Source organism: Lissotriton vulgaris, chromosome 11 (genome assembly GCF_964263255.1).
Source record: "Lissotriton vulgaris chromosome 11, aLisVul1.2, whole genome shotgun sequence".
Classification (NCBI taxonomy): Eukaryota; Metazoa; Chordata; class Amphibia; order Caudata; family Salamandridae; genus Lissotriton; species Lissotriton vulgaris.
In genome coordinates this window covers 999,030,175-999,050,308 of record NC_141699.1, presented here as the reverse complement: position 1 = coordinate 999,050,308, position 20,134 = coordinate 999,030,175, and positions in this window count along the sequence as shown.

Here is a 20,134-nt window from a genome sequence, read left to right as displayed (position 1 = left end):
GGATGTCACAAGGAAGGCTAACTCTTTCTGGGTAAATTATGTTTCGTAAAACTTACTCAAGTGTGGAGCTTACACCAATAGGGAAACACACTCCTGGAGCCTTCTGTGGAAAGAAACTCCACCTACCTGACAACCAATACCACTGGCAATGTAACACCTGTAAGTTCTCCTGGGCAAATATAATTCCCGCAGCCTGGCATAGAGCCCCAAGGCTCTCAATATATGACCCTATAACCAGCAATCCCTCTGCCAATAGTAATACTATTATTTTTGGAAAGGCTATTCACACCCCCTGTTACAATGCACTTATATAAACGCACGTTCTATCCCCCAGCATGTCTCAGAACTTTGGGATCTTTTAGATTCTACAAAGCCAGACATGTTTCATTACTGAAACGTGGCTAAATCTGTCCTCCTCCCCCTCTACAGCTATAGCACTTCCTCAAGGCTACCTCTGACAGAATATCGACGGACATAATATCAACCTACAAAACATCGACGCTGGAATATCGAAGGCAAGTATATCGACACCCTATCTAAACATTGGTAAGTACAAAAGTATTGAAACCAAAATATAGATGTTAAAAATATCGTAATAAAAAATATCGGGTTTTTTTCTTTAAAAATAAAAAGTAAAATAAAGTAAATAATACTTATAAATAAAACAAACATATTTAAACATATTTAATAATGTTTAAAATTAATAAATAATACATTTTTAATAATACAACTTTAATTAAAAATAAACATAACATATAATATATACTTACTTAATGATACATTTTATTAATTATTTTAATTACTTAAAATATACTATAAATTACAAAAATATCGACACAAATAAAATAATAACATAAATAAAAATAAACAATTATATTTAATCAATTAAAACAATTAAATATACTTTCAATATTTTTAAACTTAATTAAATAAATTATCTAAAATAAAACAAAAAATATTAAATACATAAATAAATAAAACTACTATTTAAAGTCCAAAAATCGACAGTAATGAAAACATTGGATAGCGTAGAATGTAAAATTACTATTCCCACTCCACAGAGTGCAACAGTAGGGAAAGCGTTGGATAGCGTAGGGGTAAACATTTCTATTCCCACTCCAGAGAGTGCAACAGTAGGGAAAGCGTTGGATAGCGTAGGGGTGAAAATTACTATTTCCACTGCAGAGATTGCAACAGTAGGGAAAGCGTTGGATAGCGGGTGGGTACTAATTACTATTCCAACTCCATAGAGTGAAACAGTAAGGAAAGCGTTGGATAGCATAGGGGTAAAAATTACTATTCCAACTCCAGAGAGTGCCACAGTAGGGAAAGCGTTTCATAGCGTAGGGGTAAAAATTACTATTCCAACTTCAGAGGGTGCAACAGTAGGGAAAGCGTTGGATAGCGTAGGGGTATAAATGACTATTCCCACTCCAGAGAGTGCAACAGCAGGGTAAGCGTTGGATAGCGTAAGGGTAAAAATTACTATTCCCACTCCAGAGAGTGCAACAATAGGGAAAGCATTGGATAGCGTAGTAAAAATTACTATTCCCACTCCAGAGAGTGCAACAGTAGGGAAAGCGTTGGATAGCCTAGGGGTAAAAATTACTATTCCAACTCCAGAGAGTGCAACAGTAGGGAAAGCGTTGGATAGCGGGTGGGTATAAATTACTATTCCAACTCCATAGAGTGTAACAGTAGGGAAAACGTTGGAAAGAGTAGGGGTAAAAATTACTATTCCCACTCCAGAGAGTGCAACAGTAGGGAAAGCTTTGGATAGCGGGTGGGTACAAATTACTATTCCAACTCCAGAGAGTGCAACAGTAGGGAAAGCGTTGGATAGCGTAGGGGTAAAAATTACTATTCCCACTCCAGAGAGTGCAACAGAAGGGAAGGCGTTGAATAGCGGGTGGGTAAAAATTACTATTCCCACTCCAGAGAGTGCAACAGTAGGGAAAGCGTTGGATAGTGTAGGGGTAAAAATTACTATTCCAACTCCAGAGGGTGCAACAGTAGGGAAAGCGTTGGATAGCATAGGGGTAAAAATTACTATTCCAACTCCAGAGAGTGCAACAGTAGGGAAAGCGTTGGATAGCGTAGGGGTAAAAATGACAATTCCAACTCCAGATGGTGCAACAGTAGGGAAAGCGTTGGATAGCATAGGGGTAACAATTACTATTCCCACTGCAGAGAGTGCAACAGTAGGGAAAGCGTTGGATAGCGTAGGGGTAAAAATTACTATTCCCACTCCAGAGAGTGCAACAGAAGGGAAGGCGTTGAATAGCGGGTGGGTAAAAATTACTATTCCCACTCCAGCGAGTGCAACAGTAGGGAAAGCCTTGGATAGTGTAGGGGTAAAAATTACTATTCCAACTCCAGAGGGTGCAACAGTAGGGAAAGCGTTGGATAGCATAGGGGTAAAAATTACTATTCGAACTCCAGAGAGTGCAACAGTAGGGAAAGCGTTGGATAGCGTAGGGGTAAAAATTACCATTCCAACTCCAGAAGGTGCAACAGTAGGCAAAACGTTGTATAGCGTAGGGGTAAAAATTACTATTCCAACTCCAGAGGGTGCAATAGTAGGGGAAGCGTTGGATAGCATAGGGGTAAAAATTACTATTCCCACTCCAGAGAGTGCAACAGTAGGGAAAGCGTTGGATAGCATAAAATTTAAATATAACATACTTATAAAAAAATGTATATTTAAAATAATGTATAATTAAATTTTAAATTAAATCTACATCATTTACAAACAAATATTAATTATTCAAAGCAATTACATTTGAATACTGAATTAACAATAAATTAACAACAAATACCAATAAATATTCATTAAGAAATATTACTCACAAAATAATAAATACTAAACAATAAAATATTTTTCATTATAAAAAAATAATTTTTAAAATTAATTCACATTTAAAAATTATTAAACAATAAAATAATGTTTTATACCAAATAATACTTTTTATAACACATTGATTACCAATTAATTACGAATATTTTCCAATTAATAAAAATAATTATCAATTAAAAATATTAATTAACAATTAGCAAAATTATTAACCAATTAAATAATTAATTACCAATTACAAAGAAAATCCCAATTACAATCATGAATTACCAATTAAAAAAATTAAATAACAATTAAAAACATTACTTACCAATTTAAAAAAATAAATAACAATTAAACATTAATTACCAATTAAAAAATAAATTATCAATTTAAATAATTAATTGCCAATTAATCATTAATTATAAATAAAATAATTATCCATAGCAAAAAAATTATAAATCATTAATTAATTACAATTAAATTACTTCCCACCCAATTCCCCTATAAACCCACAACCCACTACAGAAATAAAAACAAAAATTAATTAAAATTAATTTATAATTCCTAAAAAAATTCGAATTAATTTACTATATTTAAATTACTTCCCACCCTATTCCCCTATAAACCCACAACCCGCTCCGGTACTAAAACATAAAATTTACTTAAAAATAACATTATTCATATATACAAATAATACACATATAATTAAAAAAACATAAAATACATATTACACATACATAATTAAATACATAAAAATAATACAAATATCGATATTAGTAACATCGAAATTAGTTACATCGATACATATGCTATTGATATTACTAACTTCGATATTACTTACATTGATATAAATAAATTCGATATTACTTACCTTAGGGTCTTTATTCTGTCCAACGATATTCTTGACATCGAAATTCTGTACCTTCGATATTTCAAACTCGATATATGTGTAGGTCGACAATTAGGAATCGATATTTAGATTGTGTACCCTACAGTATAAGTAGGTGTGATAGGATACACAAACAGGGAGGGGGAGTAGATATTGTGACACAAAACCCTTTAAGAGAAGATACCTTGGACTCTTGTTCCACCCCTACGGTGGAAATAATACTATTTCAATTAAAAGCCTCAACCAACTTAACCTGGAAGGGAGCACTAGTTTATCGCCCACCTGAAGGAAAGAACAATTTCAGTGCGAAACTCATGGAAAGGCTAACACCACACATCTTAACAGCAGATCATTTTCTGCTCTTGGTGGATTTTTTTATCATATTGATAATCAAACTGACCCCGATACCATGCATCTCTTAGCAGACATGGAATCTCTGGGGCTTCATCAAATGGTATCAGGCCCAACACATTTAGCTGGGCACACCCTTGATCCAATATTTACAGATTCTACCAACCTAGTAGTGGATACTCCAGTCGTGCAGGCGTGGACTGGACACTTCTCTGTACATTTCTACTTGGACATTCAGAAACCTCCATCAGACCCTGAAACTCATGAGACCCAGAGGAAGGTTTTCCCCTCCACCTTTCTCCCTGCCTTTACTCCTCCTACCATATTGGACTACGAAGATAATAATCTTACTGTAAAAGCCTTTGAAGACTCTCTTATAAAGGCTTTGGACACCATTGTCCTTCTAAAAAGATAAAAAATTATATGGGAACCCCCCCGCCCCCTGGTGCTCCGAACGGCTAAAGAAGGAGAAATCCACATTTAGGAAATTAGACTGTAAATGGAGAAAATTCAAATCAGAGGAGGGAAGACTTGCAGACAAAAAAGCCCTAAGGAAATATCCAAAATATTGTAACATTGCTAGAAGAACTCACATAGCTGAGAGAATCAATTCTGCAAAAAACTATTCTAAAGAGCTCTTTAAAATCCTTAAGGAACTCACGAACCAGAGCAGCTGCAATCCTATAATACCCACCTCTCATTCACATTGCAATAATCTTGCTGTACACTGTGAACAAAAAATTTACAATATCTGCAATTCTTTTGCAAATAACATACCTATGACTCAGGAATCTCAGGAAGTCAAGATTAACTCTCAGTCTTCCGCCCTGAATTTTTTCAATCCCATTACAGACGTTCAAATACAGGCGTGATTAAATACAATACAAACTGGGTCACCTATCAGACCTTGCCCCCCCCCTCATGTGGTGCCACCTTGACCCCTAGTTTGCTTACTTCAATCACAGACCTATGCAACCTTTCTTTACAGCCAGCCACTAGTCCACTTAAATTGGAGACAGCACGCATCAAACCCCTTCCTAAAAAACCCACGGCAGACCCCCAGGCATGTTAAACTATAGACCAATATTTCTACTTCCTTTTATATCCAAAATCCTAGATTTTCTAGTAAATCATCAACTAGTGTCCTACCTTGAATCTTATCGCCTGCTGGACCCCTCTCAGTCAGGCTTCCGTGCATCTCATAGCACTGAATCAGCCTTAATAGAGGTCACTGATACAATCAAATTGGCCTTATTCCAGGGATCCTCAGCTATGCTTCTTCTCTTGGATCTATCAGCGGCATCTGATACTATCGCCCATCAAATCCTAGTGCAAAGACTGGGACAGATTGGCATCTCTGGTAAAGCCTTGGAATGGATTGAGAACTTTCTGTCTGAACGCACCCATTCTGTTTAGTTGGGCAACTACTGATTTTAACTTATGGTCTTGGACAAAGAGGTGCCTCAAGGTTCAATCCTGGGCCCCACTCTTTTCAATGTTTATGTGGCTCCCCCAGCAAAACTCATCAGGTCATGTGGTCTTGAAACCATCTCCTATGCCGATGACATGTAATTGGTCATTACTATGGCTCCTAACTCGTCTCTTACCAAATATACATTCAAGGATTGTTTGTTAAAAATTACCTCCTGGATGACTGCAAACCTTTTGCAGCATAACACAAATAAAACGGAGATCGTTTTATTCAGTAAAGCCCACTCAGTCTGGTCAGCAGACTGGTGGCCATCACAGCTGGGTTTACCACCTACCCCTAAAAATATGTAAAGAACCCAGGAGATTTCTTAGATGATAATCTCTCCATGAGTGAGCATGTTAAAAGCATTTCTGGAACCTATTTTGGCCTCATGGCAATGCTTAAGAAAGTGTTTCAGTGGACCCCTCTACAGGCCAGGAAAACTCTAGTCCAAGCTCTGATAATAAGTTGGATCAATTTTTACCGTGATTAATTTGTACTAGAGATTCTACTTTTATTCTTCATGTTTGCAAACATGTTATCTCCTTCCTATGAAAGAGCAACATACAAATCATTTGAAACAGCAATGTACAAAAGATTGAAGTGTTTTTCGGGGAAAAGCGATGGTGTGACCATGTATTATAAAGAATAAAGCACTTTAGCTGTATAATATATGTGTATTGAAAGTCACCTTGGAATTAAATGACCTTATAAAGAAACACTTTCTTCAGTCCAATCCCTTTATGTGGTCACAGAACTCCTTATAAATTTTAAGGAGTTCTGTGACCACATAAAGGGATTGGACTGTATTTTGTATAATATGTAGGATAAAGGGATGGTGCGATTGGTTGAGGAGGGTGATATAAAACAGCAGAAATGTTCCTGCTGTGAAATAATTTGCATTCACATTAAATTGATAATCTCCCACAGTTGCAGGAGGAGGAGTCTACACACAAACACAAGGAGATGATGGACGGAGTGCTGACACTTTTCAAACGCTCACCCCCAGTCACAGATCTGGGTTGATTCCATCATCATTCTTTAGCTCACTTTGCCACCCCAGTTTAGACCCAGCTATATGCAAATCAGTCTTGACCCTGTGCCTCATGGGAGTCTCTAAAAGGCCCAGACCTCTCACAGTCATTGCCCTGTTCTCAGCCTCACAAATTCAGGGCTTTCTCCCTAGTCTTAATCTGTCCTCTGCTCAGGGGTGTAACGCAGACTCCTTCTCTACCTGCAGTGCAGGTGGGCCCAACCATTTAGGGGGACCAGAGCTATTCCAGGGGTCCCCTTCATCTGCGGGACCCAGGGGACACTCATCACATTCTGGATCAGGGATCCTACCATTTCGTGTACACCACTGCTTTTTCTCTTGGATTTTCTAGGTTACAGGCCTGTTCCCTTTTTGATCTTGCTCTCTTCTTCCGTCAGTGACTCTCCTTTCAGGCTTCTTATGGCTACAGTCTTCTCACCTGGAATCATGCACAAGTCAATTGGGCATCCTAGCTGAATCCAAGAAAGCCAATATGCTGTGAAATACATCTCTGCACTTTGTTGCCCATAGTCTAACAGTGTCCACTGAATAACCCATGAGTGTCAAATATGTTTTGCTTTTTGTTCATTAACACCCAACATTTCTGCACCCTGTTACAGAAGTGCCAGCTCTAGAAATGGCCTGTAAGAAGGTTTTGGGTCATTTACCAAGGTAATGCGATTTACAGCAGAATTCTTAAACTGCATAAGTGAGAGGGAGGAGATCAGGGGAAAGAGAGCTGTATGAAACTTACTCTCAATTGTACCTTTCAGACTGCTCAGTGTGACTTCTGGTTCAGTCTACAATGAGGAATTGGCCGCCATAAGTGTGGCAGGGTATGCTCAGACGTGAGTCCCTTGCTCACTTTGCCACTGGATTCAAGCAAGCTGGGCTGAAAACAGCTGGAATGCCAGAAACCGGTCCTCGGAAGCTTGTTTCCGGTCCAGGGAAGACATGGCTTGGCAGTTCAGGCTGGACTGTTCCCATGAGGCACAGGGTCAGACTGATTTGCATATGGCCATGTCTGAACTGGGGTGGCAGAGTGGGCTAAAGAACGGTGATGGATTAAACCCAGATCTTTTGACTGGGTGTGAGTGTTTGATTGATTCAGATGCTCCGTCCATCACCACCCCCTTTTGTACAATGAGGAATCCACAGAGAAGCACATCTGATTTGAAATATTTGAGTTTAGGCACCTTGCGTAGGGAAGGTTTGCTTTGAAATGCTCCCCCGTGGTCCTTTCCCCCCGGATTCTCCATCACGGACACCCAAAGCTCTTACTTTCATGCATTCCTTCAATTATTTTCCTACACACTTACTTGCTTTCTTCTCATGGTCCTCCATGTTGATGGCTTCCTACAGGCCATTATAAAAACAGGTTTCACATTCAGTTGAAATCCTAGCGAGAAGCATGAGAGGCCTGTACCCCTTTGCCTTAAGTTCCCAAACATTTTCCAAACATCTTCCGAAACTGCTGAGCAGCAGATGAGTGGCCTACTCAAAGGCCAATGTATTATGGATAATATCTCAATTTAGCACACAAACCCTCCAGGACTACAAAGCTAACAGTCTTAACGAAATTTCCCAATTCTTAGATGTGACCACTTTTAAGATATTGTGACAAGGTCAGTGTTTGTAAATGGCCACTGGACCTGGCAAGTGTAAGTACTTAAAGAGAGTGTTTCACTGATAAATTATTTGCCCAAGAGCAGAAAAAAACTGTTCAACTATACTCCAACAGCCACATGCATCAAGCTAAAAACCGGTCACAAACGGGCAGATTCTCAGAATCTGCCCCTTTACGACCGGTATTTTTGCATTTGGGATGCATCATCCCAAATGCAAAAATCGCAATTTAAGGAATCTCTAAATTGAGATTCCTTAAATTGCGATTGCATTTAAGGAATGCCAAATTGAGATTCCTTAAATGCAATGCATCAAAGTAAAAAAATTAGCGATTTCGCTAATAGGAATAGCAAATTACCATGAAGTTGAACTTCATGGTAATTTGCAAAAACTTTGAAAAATGCAATTTTGTGCATTTTTCAAAGTTTCATGTTGCGCACACAGGGCATGTGTGTGCGCAACCTATATGTGCACAGATCAATTTCAGGGGTGCAACAGGGTGTCCTTTTGACACCCATGCACCCTTGAAATTGCATTCTCAATTTGCGATTCGCTAATTGCGATTCGCAAATTGAGAATGTCTTCCCATTCATTCCTATGGGCCTCTAGGCCCATAGGAATGAATGGGGAGGTATTCCTTAATTGCGACTCGCAATTTGCCAGTCGCAATTAAGGATTATTAAGAAATCACATTTTGTTTAGCGATTTCTTCATGCATAGCCTTTTGCTATTCCATATTAGGGAATCCTTATTTTTGGCTAATAAGGAATCGCAAATGGCATTGTTGATGCAAGTGGGCCTATATGCTTTATGGTACACAAATAATGCAAAAACCCATGTCAAGCAGGCATGATAGGGTGGCCACCTCACTTCAGGTTGCTATGGGCACAAGCTTACAATCGTGAACTTTTTGCCTACAAATCACTGATTCAGGTGTGTTAGGCTAATAAGCATAATAGAAGCAAAGCAAGACTGCAACACCCAGAATGCATTAGGCTCCCATGAAAAACTTCAGAAATGGAAACAGCATTCCTGATGACCTGGAGGGAGGTAGTCGCCCTAAGGCACGATACAGAACACAATGCACAGTACTTCCTTATCAATAATGTATTCTGTTCACTGCGACAAGCAGGCTGCAGCTTGTGGGCTGACGCCATCTTGATGTCGGACCCTTCAAATGAAAGCTGTCTTCATTTTCAGATCTGCTTGCTGCTCAATAACTTTATCACCTGCTAAGAAAGAACACCCAGGCAGCACTCCTGCTGCATATGGTTCTGGTGACATTTATGACTCTGGAATTAACGTGTTCTCGATGCATGATTTCCACGACAACAAGGACATATTTCATCTGCTTTAGTAAATGCTGTCTGGCGAATCAGCAAGTGCCTCTTTATTTCTAGAGCAAGACATGTTGTATTCTGTCTCACTGCTTGCCTTGGGAACATCATAGTATTGGAGCTGGATCATACTACACATTTGTTTTTTTTAGTAGTATATGTTAATTTTGGTAGCAGTTAGGGGCAGATTTACAAGAAACTGACGCATGTCTGCATTAGAGCAGAGGTGCGATCTCTGCATTAGAGCAGAGATGCGATCTCTGCATTAGAGCAGAGATGCATCAGTTTCCTTGCGCCGGGCAAAAAAACCCTTGCACCACCATGGATGCGTTGTATTTACAATGCGGCGCACCATGGCGCAAGGAAAAACAGATGCGTCAGAATTTCTGACACATCTGTTGGCCCAAAAGTAACGCATTGCTGGAGTCGTGTCGCAAGAACGACGCAACTCCAACAATGCATGGGGAGGCCTATACCTAATACACTGAGTCACTCCTTACGCCTGCTCCAAGCAGGAGTAAGGATTTGACGTAGTGGTGTCCTATAAGTGGCACAGTAAAATTTTGTAGATTTCACGGCATCACTTCTACAAGGCTTTCCTGTGTGGGAACACCCACCCTGCATCAATTATACGTGACGCTGGTATAATGTGACGCAGGGCTTTACAACATGATGCGTTTCCCTAGATGCGTCACGTTGTAAATGGGCCGCAACATGGCACATTGTTTGCGATGCTGTATCACAAAAAGTGATGCAACGGCGGCGCAAAAGTGTTGCAAGGGGCATGTAAATCTGCCCCATCATTGTTAGATGGGAAGGGGAGAAGAAGGTAAAAAGGAGGAATATAATAAGCAAGGCAGGACCAGCCGAATACTTTGTGTAGTAGAGTAAATAGAAGCAGTGAGATACTTGTGACACTGAAAACCTGAAGAATCTGCACTGCGGTGCTCTTTACGCATTACGTGGTACTGGCGGGGAGCAAACTCAGAATGTTACCAAGTGGTAACATCTCTCCAACACAGTGCAGTTACTGTGTTTTCTACAGGAGTGAGGAATAACTGTGCCTGGTTATGACATTCATGGGCTTTTCTTTTTGAAAATAAAAATATTAATACCCCCTAGCCATAGGAAGTACTATAAGGAGTAATTATCAGTAAGCTAGTGACCCATGAGTAGGGTTGCCACCTGACTGTCTCTTTTACCTGACTGGCCTATACTTGTATGTCTCTATCAGTGTAAAATTAGAAAAAACTGTGAAATCTATACCCAAAACAGCAAGAGGAAAATCACTAAAAATAATTGATTGAGAAGACTGTGTAAATAATGTCAAAATGAATATTAAAACAAAAAGAGGGATAATTGCCATTGTACAAAAGAATATTTAGACCCTGATTCCGTGCTTTTTAAAATCCTGGGGGCATATTATCAAGGGTAGCGATAGGGAATTTTCGCCGCTTTAGCGGCCGTTTTGGGCCGCTAAGCGGCGCTAATTCTATCGCCCTATCAGCAAGCTGTCGCTAACAGCAGTTAACGACAGCTTTTAGGTGATAGCAAGCGGTTTGGGGCTCGCTTTGCATGTTAGCCATATTTATCGATAATGACATGCAAAGTGGGCGTACCCAAACTGTTAGCGACTGAAAACAGTCGCTAACATCGCTATCGCCTATTAGCAAGGCAGGCGTAGCGATGCAAATATTCGTGCTTAGCTATCCAAATACTAACACCTGCCCAGACCAGTTCTTAGCCATGTTATCCAATGGGAGGTGGATAACATGGCTAAGAGCATTTTGTCGGGAATGCGTGAATATCGCTGTATTCTCAGTGATATTCACGCATTTAGACGCTATCACCGGAAAATGTATCGCTTTGGAGATAAACGTTGCTAATAGCACGTTATCTCAGAGATAAATTCCGGCGATGCTCAGCGGTAAAAATATCGTTGCTAAGCCTATTTAGCGATAAATATCGCTACTTGTTGGTAATATGCCCCCAAGTACTTTTTAGCAGACCAGATCATTAATTATACTGCACTGTATGTTATATATAAGGTGCAATACATAGCACCTATTACGAGTTCCTGGGGAACAACATAACGCCCCTAAATTCGGAAGGATACGTGAATACCAAACTCTTTCCCCTGCTAATTTCCGGCAGGCTTACCTATCAAATTTAACGAATGGTGAGATATTGAAAGCACCAATTCACTACCGGATGCTCTAAATACCACTCAATTTATAATTCCGATCCCCATGCAAAAAAGAGGTTTAAGGAGGCATAGGAATACACTGACCCTACTCATAATCAGGTCCTTAGAGTTTTAAACAATTGTTTTCACATGCCTCCAGTTGCCCCTTCCAAAATAACAAATATAAAAAAAAACTGGTGCTATTCTTTTCAAAGGGAGGTGGGACCCTTAATGATAATAAATTGTTCCTATTTAGCTGTGAGTCTCAGATTTGGCACATCACCGTTTAGTCCTAGAGGTTGAACACAGTCCAACTGCAGAAACAGTTCGATGATAATCTGCGCAGAGACTTAAGAGAGCAGGATGCAGTGCTGCAGCTGACCGACTTAAATTTACATGACCAAAGGAAAATAAAGTAATTGCATTATACAGCACTTACTACCCTTGACACTTACTACCTCTTTACGCTGGGCAAAACCAAGGTTAGTGGTTAGTCCAGTGTTATTGGTTACTGTTAGTAGTTTTACATTTTATTTTATTTATACAGCGCAAACTTGACCCGAAGGTATCGGGTATCAGAGCGCTTTACATAGCACCAGTTGCATTACATGAGGACACATTCATTTTTTGTTAGGCACGGGGAGAATAAGTGATTTGCCCAGAATCATAGGATGTTCAGAGTCGTTGCCAAGACTCAAACCCAGTTCCCTAAGATTCGAAGACAAACACCCTAGCCGTTAGGCCAACTCCTCTCCCCTGTTATTGGGATTAGCCCTGCACGCTCAAAGTAAACCATTCCAAGCAGTCATTCCACTTTGTTTATGGTGGACTAAAGTAATAGTGGTTAGTTGCGATCATTAGTGGAGGGGGTTGAGCTCATGCACACGGTTGGTGGGACTAATAGATGACTTACGGAAGATTAGTTATTGTTAGGTTGTAGAGGTATGACTTTCAGAAGAAGGAGGATGTAGATTGTAAATGAGTTGTGAGATAGTTGCAGAAATACAATAATAAAGAGTAAGGCATATTTTTGAGCAGCATGCAGTTTGAGAATGCGAGAATGTAGAAAGAAACAGCATTGCTTAATTGTGAAGATTGTGCTATATAAGGAATTTTGATAGGTACTAGACTCAGGTGAACCTTGTGTCCGTTGCTAGGCTACTGCCAGGCCATCGATACAGCCAGATCTTTTGATCTGCTTGAGGGTTGGAAGTGAAAAGTAATAGCTGGACGCATATGTTGAAAAATATCAAGAGCTTCAGGCTGCACTCGGAGGAAGCTGGAGCTTCAAGATCAAGGCAGTGTGAGAAAATACATGGAAAATAATGTGCACATTGAAAAGGAGATGCTGGAGAGGATGTCTTCTGATGTTCATCCTCAGGTTTGACTCACAGTATTAATTACAAAGCAGAATGGGATCCATTTGAATGCCTCTGGTTTGTTTTGGCACCAGATGGAAGGTGAGTACAGCTTCCCAGACAGTGGGAGTGTATTTCGTGAATTCCAGTGGCTTATCGGCGGAGACGCAAACATTGGACTTCCAGAAACACTGTCCTTTGTAGATGCCATGGGTGAGAAGGAGTAGATCTGCAGGTTGAAGACGGGCCGTTAGGTCTGGCCTTTTGTCTACCTTGATCACACTTTAGTGCAGAACCTCATACTTCTTTGTGCCTGTATTGTGGATGATCCAGGCTGGAGACTACCATGGTGGGAGGGGGCTCACTACACAAACACTGTGTCTGAAGAGCAATTTGAAAAGACAGTACTCAACCACACACGCCTTGAAAGACAATATTATTAATTAATAATACTGCACTAATTCAAAGTCTTAAAGTAGTGAAACTAAAAGTCACCCTCACAAAAGGAACAGTATGTTAATTGTTATCATTGTTAAAAGATTCTAAGTCAGAGCCAGTGGCATGTAACTGTAGATGCTTGACCAGTAACCACAATTTACACACAAATTTAATGTGCCGTAACTCGCGGAGTGATCTTTCTGGTTAAAAAGATCTGTTCAATTCTAAAAGGTTTTTTTATATATTATTAGGTATATTTAGAACATATTATTAGCTTAGAAAAACCGTTGCTGCCAAACTATGTTAATTAATAAGCGCTTCTCTTTTACTTATACGTTCGATTTCAGTGCCTGTAAACGTGTGTGAACCTAAAATTAAAGTAACCGCACATTTGCAAAATAACAGGCAGCCGCATAACAAATCCAAATGTATTTAAAATTGATTTGCTTTGATTCCCTTTTGCCTCACTAGGCTGAATACATCAGGCGTGTAGTATGACGCAAGCGTTATATGAAAGATCTTCAAATGCACATCTGTTCTGTGAAGCTGGAACGAAATGACTGGTACAAAAACATTGAGGGCCTCATTTATGAGGCTGTGCGTCACTTGTACGCCGCCGGTACGTCACTTTTTGTGGCGTAAAAAATGCGCCTTGTTGCGCCATATTTACAAAGTGACGCATCTAGGTAGATGCGTCACTTTGTAAACCCCTGAGCCACATTATACCTGCACCAGGTTTAATGTATGCGAGGGGGCGTATTGACGCAAGAAAGGGTCATGGAAGTGACGCAGTGAAATCTGTGAGATTTCACTGCGCCACTTCTAGGACTCAAATGTGTCAAAATCGTACGCCTGCCTCACAGCAGGCGTAAGACTGACACAGGCCCTTTCACATGGGGCTTGCCCCATGTGAAAGGACACATTGCTGGAGTTGGTCACTTTTGTGACACACTCCAGCAATGCGTCACTTTTGCGCCTACAGATAAGTCAGAAATACTGACGTATCTGTAACTCCTTGCGACATGATGCGTCATACTGTAAATATTGGTGTCGCAAGGAGAGCGCAATGAAAAGTGACGCATCACTGTTTTCACGCAGCGATGCGTCACTTTTCATAAATGAGGCCCTGAGTGTTTTAAGGTTACAAAAAGACAAAAAGTTCAAATTAAAAAAGATCATTTTGCACTTCCAAAGTGTCAGTTCTCTTTTGTTGTTATTATCTGTAGTTTATGCAACTTATTAGCTCTGGTTGTACACGGTGCAACAATCTTTTTTGGTGCCCCCCATACCTCCTTCTCCATGTATTTCCTCACCACCACCATATAACATTGCCCTTCATCTCTCCAAAGCCCCTCTCGCAAATGAATTTTGTTTGTTGTATAGCCGTAATCATACCAGTGTAGGGTGTCAGATCACTTTACATTACACCTAACCTATGCAGAGACAATGAATCATGCAAGTGTAAATAGGTCTATAGTAAATGTTACAGAAGAGAATGAGGATTACAAGGTGTAGGAATCACGTCATCTATACCAGTAGGCAGTTGATTTTAAGAGGGGTTGGTCTGAAGAAACACAAATTTAGGATTTAAAACATACCATAATGGTTGGCTATACTAACAAGAATGTATTTCTATCCAAACCAACCCTTTATAGCAACATTAGGGTAATGAAAGACTGGGTAAAAAAACATAACATTAAAAGCTAAACCATGCAGCTTGCACGCAACTCTTCCATGCCAGTTCATAAATGCTATATTAGGATTGCAATTTATGAACTGCAAATAACAAAAGGATCTCTCTGACAAAACTAGTAATTCACTGAGCTAGTCGAGTACATATACATGGTAGGTGCACAGGTGGCCTGTGGTAGACACAAATGCCTGAAAGAAACACCAGAAGAGGGTCGGTCGCCCCTACCTGCCCAGTCCACCTGCCTTTTCACAAGCAAGCACAACACTCCCTAGAGCACACTTGAGTAGAATTCCCATTGTAGATAAAATCACTGGCATGCAGACGCAGCGTATGTCATGACGATGCATTTAGAGACCCTACATCAGCTGCACAAGCACTGGGTACCGAATGCGGCACCACACCCTGATAAGGGCATGAAGGGGTGACCACTGGGTCCTGAATGCAGTACCACAGCTTGACAAAGGCGTGAAGGGATGAGGGGTCACCCCAGCAGCACAGGAAAGTGAGAAATAGGCAGAGAGAGGCCCATAGCTCTGATGCGATTGCACCAATTTTATGAGGATTTGTGCTTTGAGTCCAGGTCCCTGCCTCTGCTCTAGCACACTCCCTCCTCCAGGGCCAGTAATCTTAATAAAATAAACTCATGGTCAGTGTCAGCAGAACCAACTGTACTGCCTAGTAGCCGACAGAGCAATTATTTGGGAGAGTGTTCCACCCTATAAACACACCTGAAGCTACACCCCTGGTTAGTGCTATGACAAATACCCTTAGCATACCAAGGGGTAAATTCACAAGGAGCTATTGGCGAGTTAACAGCACTTTATTGCAGCCAAAGTTGCGAGAAATTTATCACCCCAATCACAAGGTGGTGCTAACAGCCCGTAGCACCAGTTTACCCGCGATAGCAGCCGCAAAAACCATCGCCACAGACGACCCCGGCAACTATCGCTAATGAGATGCTGAGTAGGCGTTCCCGTGCCAAAAACAGGGACATTACCACTTCGCAACATTCTCAACCACCAGCCAGATTGGCGAGAAGAACACAAAACATGCAATAAGGTGCGTTAGCAGCAGGAAATTAACACCTGCTCTGACCTGGGGCAAAGTCGGATGACAAGGCGGAAGAACAACCGAACCTCTGACCTTGGTCCTGAATGCGGCTGGCACACCCTGCATGAAATACCATACCAGACTCTGCCTGCTCCCACACCACGAACCACGGTAATGAAAGACCAACGTGCCCACACCCCACCCACACTTGTCCCTGCACGACCTACACCTGCAAGGGATCCCCTTGACACATTGGTTAAAAACAACCCATACCCATATGTTGCACACACATATGACTCATTGCTCCAGGATGTGGCATATTGTCCACAGAACTGCCGCTGGTCTGAGGAGTGCCTGTGCTAAGAGACCAACAAACGCAATGGCAGGCATTCCCGGGCACATCTACAACCCCTGTCACGTGGAACTGTACCGTGCACGAATGCTGCATCTGTTGGGATCTGTGCCAATGGCAGTGTTGCAAATCAGTTTCCTTCAGAGTTTCCGTCTTGCATACGTCACCTGCGTCCAGCCCTGGTTCCACTGTCGATCATGCACATTCGAGTGGCCCATGGAGGTCTGCCTATCCAACGCTACAGTAGCTGAATTGGATTATGACCTGACAGTGCACCCCCTGTTGGCCCACGAACAGGAGTGTCACCGGGATAGCCGTGCATGGGATGCACTGTTCTTTGGTGTATGTGCTGGCAGTTGTGCATGGGAGATTGCACAACTTCTCATGTGCAGTGACCACATCGAGGCACTCCCTTATTGGGCTGTATTGCAGATTGATGAAATGGGGTGGACTGAGTACATCTGCTTGGACCAGTTAATGGATTGGCTCACCCTTGGGTTCCTTGAACCAGACAACAACGTACTATTGAAACAGATTGCCCATGAAGCTGCCCTCACATTCATGGACGAGTAACTACGTTTCTGCAGCCACATCGGATTGTCACCCACAGCACAGGTCCCAACACCTTGTTGCATCATGGGAAATGCTCACATATCCCACCACAACAGTTGACATGTCTGCCTTCATCTGGACTCAGAATGCATGTGCGTGGAACTACGCATGTGTACCCACACCTGTGCAAGGTGATGCAGCAGTTCCATGGTCGGAGCAACACAGCTTCGTTTGGCAACGTTCCCAATTCGAACATACTGCTGGGGGGAGAGTACACACATGGCAATTTAGCATGACATGTGACCTTGTCGGACCCTTACACCTGATCACTGTCAGCAGAGCAGACATTCGGCACAGTCCGGTGGTACAGCACTAAGTATGGGCGAAATTTGCGAATTCGCGTGAAATCAAATTCACAATCCGCAAAACCCGCAAATTCGTGCGAATTTACGGATTTATTTTTTACGTGTTCGCTGGGTTTTTGCGTGTTCTCGGGTTTTTTGCGTGTTCGCTGGGATTTTTGCATGTTTGCGGGCCGCTTGCATGGCGAAGTTACCCATGCGGTCGTGTATGGGCACAGCACCCTCTGGTTCACCACTGCCACCCTCTGGTTCACCCCTGCCACCCTCTGGTTCACCACTGCCACCCTCTGGTTCATCACAGCACCCTCTGGTTCACCCCTGCCACCCTCTGGTTCACCCATGCCACCCTCTGGTTCACCACTGCCACCCTCTGGTTAACCCCTGCCACCATCTGATTCATCACTGCCACCCTCTGGTTCACCCCTGCCACACTCTGGTTCACCCCTGCCACCCTCTGGTTCAACACTGCCACGCTCTGGTTCAGCTCTGTCACCCTCTGGTTCACCCCTGCCACCCTCTGGTTCATCACTGTCACCCTCTGGTTCATCACTGCCACCCGCTGGTTCACCACTGCGACCCTCTACCGAGACCTTTTGTGACGCAGCGGCAGCACAAAAGATGCGCCATGGTGCTGGGTATTAACAATGTGACGCATCTGAGAGATGCGTCACGTTGTAAAGCCCTGCGCCATCAGGAGGCGTTCCGGCACAGGGGAAGGCGTTCCTGCGCAGGAACGCCTCCTAAAAGTGGCTGAGTGAAATCTACAAGATTTCACTCAGTCACTTTTAGGCCAATGCTGCGTCAAAACCCTGCGCCTGCTTGAAGCAGGCGCAAGGCTTGATGCAGCATTGGGGAGATAGGGCCCCCCAGAGCATTGCTGGAGCTGCGCTGCTTTTACGGCACAGATGCGTGACGCATCTGTGGCATTTTTGCCACATGGTGCGCCGCATTGTAAATGTGGCGCCCCATGGGTGGCGGAGCTGCGGCGCACAATAACTGGCGCATCCCTGGGGATGCGCCAGTTATTGTAAATCTGCCCCTATAGATTTAGCCAACGAGGGAGCACTTACTGATTAGACAGTAGAAAGTACTCCAGTTGAGTAGAGGTATTGCACAAAAAGGTGGCATCTTCGTGGACAAACAGTCAGGGAGGGATTCATTCTGCCCCCCTGTTAGACTCGTTTTTTGTGCCCTTCTGCCCTCTGTTAGACTCGTTTTTCCCTTGTTTTTCTGCCCTTCTGCCCTCCGTTAGACTCGTTTTTCCCTTGTTTTTCTGCCCTTCTGCCCCTGTTAGACTCGTTTTTTGTGCCCTTGGGCCCTCTGTTAGACTCATTTTTCCCTTGTTTCCCTGCCCGTCTGCCCTCTGTTAGACTCGTTTTTTGTGCCCTTCTGCCCTCTGTTATTCCTTTGTTTTTGTGCCCTTCTGCCCTCTGTTAGACTCGTTTTTTGCGCCCTTCTGCCCTCTGTTAGACTCGTTTTTGTGCCTTTCTGCCCTGTTAGACTCGTTTTTTGTGCCCTTCTGCCCTCTGTTAGACTTGTTTTTCCCTTGGTTTTCTGCACTTCTGTCCTTTGTTAGATTGTTTTTTTGTGCCCTTCTGCGATCTGATAGACACGTTTTCCCCTTGTTTTTCTGCCCTTCTGCCCTTTGTTAGACTGCTTTTTGTGCCTTTCTGCCCTCTGCATCACCACATCATCACTCAGCGCTACCCCAGCATCACTCAGCACCACCACATTATCACTCAGAACCACCACATTATCAGTCAGCACCACTACAGCATCACTCAGCACCACCACAGCATCACTCAGCACCACCACAGCACCACTCAGCACCACCACAGCACCACTCAGTGCCACTACAGCATCACTCAGCACCACCACAGCATCACGCAGCACTACCACATTATCACTCAGCACCACCACAGCAGCACTCAGCACCACCACAGCATCACTCAGCACCACCACAGCATCACTCAGCACCACCACAGCACCACTCAGCACCACCACAGCATCACTCAGCACTACCACAGCACCACACAGCACCACCACAGGACCACTCAGCGCCACCACAGCATCACTCAACGCCACCACAGCATCACTCAGCACCACCACAGCACCACTCAGCACCACCACAGCATCCCTCAGCACCACCACAGCATCACTCAGCACCACCACAGCACCACTCAGCACCACCCCAGCATCACTCAGCACCATCCCAGTATCACTTAGCACCACCACAGCACCACGCAGCATCACCACAGTACCACTCAGCACCACCACAGCACCACTCAGCGCCACCCCAGCATCAATCTGCGCAACCATTCAACAACAACTGGTTCAAATATGTTCCCTCAATGTTTCAAACCTTATTACAAATGTCACAAAAAGATGTTAATATTTCACTTCTGTTCTTAGATTTTCGTCACAATAAAATACACTGAACATAATCTTCACAAAAGTTATTTACAAAAGTTTAAGCTATTGCCATTATAAATTAAAATCACTTTTATTTAAGTATTAATTATTTAAAAAAATTAAAAGCCATTGTAATTTGTAATATCAATACAGCTAAGTCACGTAAATACAAAACATGTTGCATTACAA